Genomic DNA, 1,234 nt, shown 5'->3' with positions numbered 1-1,234 from the left:
ATTACATTAAACAATTCATCCTTGCAGACGATTTTGGTATGTGCTGAAATTCAGTGATTTCTAGCACCTTAATGTCGCATTTACATTATACATTATAAGTCCGATAACTTTCCAACTTCGGGACTGTAGGGGCAGAAAATTTCAGGAATTGCGGGTTTATCGGATGCCCCCTATAGTAGGACGATATTAGTTGCGCGCATACGTGAATCATGTTCGCAAATAATTTGCAAAATAGCACACGTAGTGGGAGAAACACAATTACTGTGCGTGCCGCACATGTGATGACGTTTTAAGGGGAGTGTACACTTATCGGACGGCAAGTTATCGGACTTCTACTGTACAAATTTCATTTTTTTTCAATTGAGAATTATGAAAATTCTCTATACTCTACATACAAATTATAAAAGATATGTCCCAAAGTTTACTAATTTTACCAATTTTACGAGCTGCTCAAGCCATATAGGCTCTGATTTTGACCAATTTTACAAAGTACAGTATGTCAAAATGATGTAAACTTCAAATTTTATTGTTGGTTCTCGAGTTTCACTATTTCTCTATATTTTGAAATTGTTTAGTATTACTTTTTTTATTCCTTTATGCTAGAATTTCTGCATGTGACCTCATGTAAGGAAATAGCTGCAAATCATAGGAAAGTCAGGGAATTTCTGTAAGAGGAACTGTAAATAACTGCCATACCTGGCCTATACATTTTTATCTTGATTTTTATTTTGACAAGGGAAGTTTGCTTTCGATCTTCATTATGTTTATATTTCAACCTTTAGAAAATTTAAAATCATGAGTCTCTATTATATTTTTATAAACCTAAGGAAGAGCCAGCCATTTATAAAATCAATTTCTAAGTTTCTCTGAAATTACTCGCTTGAATTACTCTATGATAACACTGAATGTCACTACTGGGATCAGAGTTCCATTAAATTTGTTAATGTCGGAACTGCCAACAGCCAGGCATAAATCAATTGTTACTTGTGGAACTAGGAAACTAGCCTATGCTTCACATGCATAATTTGGTAGAACGTGGGCCAAGTGACTCCTGTTCTCTACATTCGTAATGCGTATCATGCATGTACCTCGCGTGATCACCATTGTTCAATGTGCGTCCACACTCTGAAAATAACTGACGATAACCGCTAAAATTTTAGTGCTGAAAGAGTTGTCCTCATATTTGGATTCTTTACTACTAGGTCTGTGTATGTATGTATGTGTGTATGTATAT

Source organism: Belonocnema kinseyi, chromosome 8, assembly GCF_010883055.1.
Source record: "Belonocnema kinseyi isolate 2016_QV_RU_SX_M_011 chromosome 8, B_treatae_v1, whole genome shotgun sequence".
Classification (NCBI taxonomy): Eukaryota; Metazoa; Arthropoda; class Insecta; order Hymenoptera; family Cynipidae; genus Belonocnema; species Belonocnema kinseyi.
Note: the sequence above shows the minus strand (reverse complement) of the source record.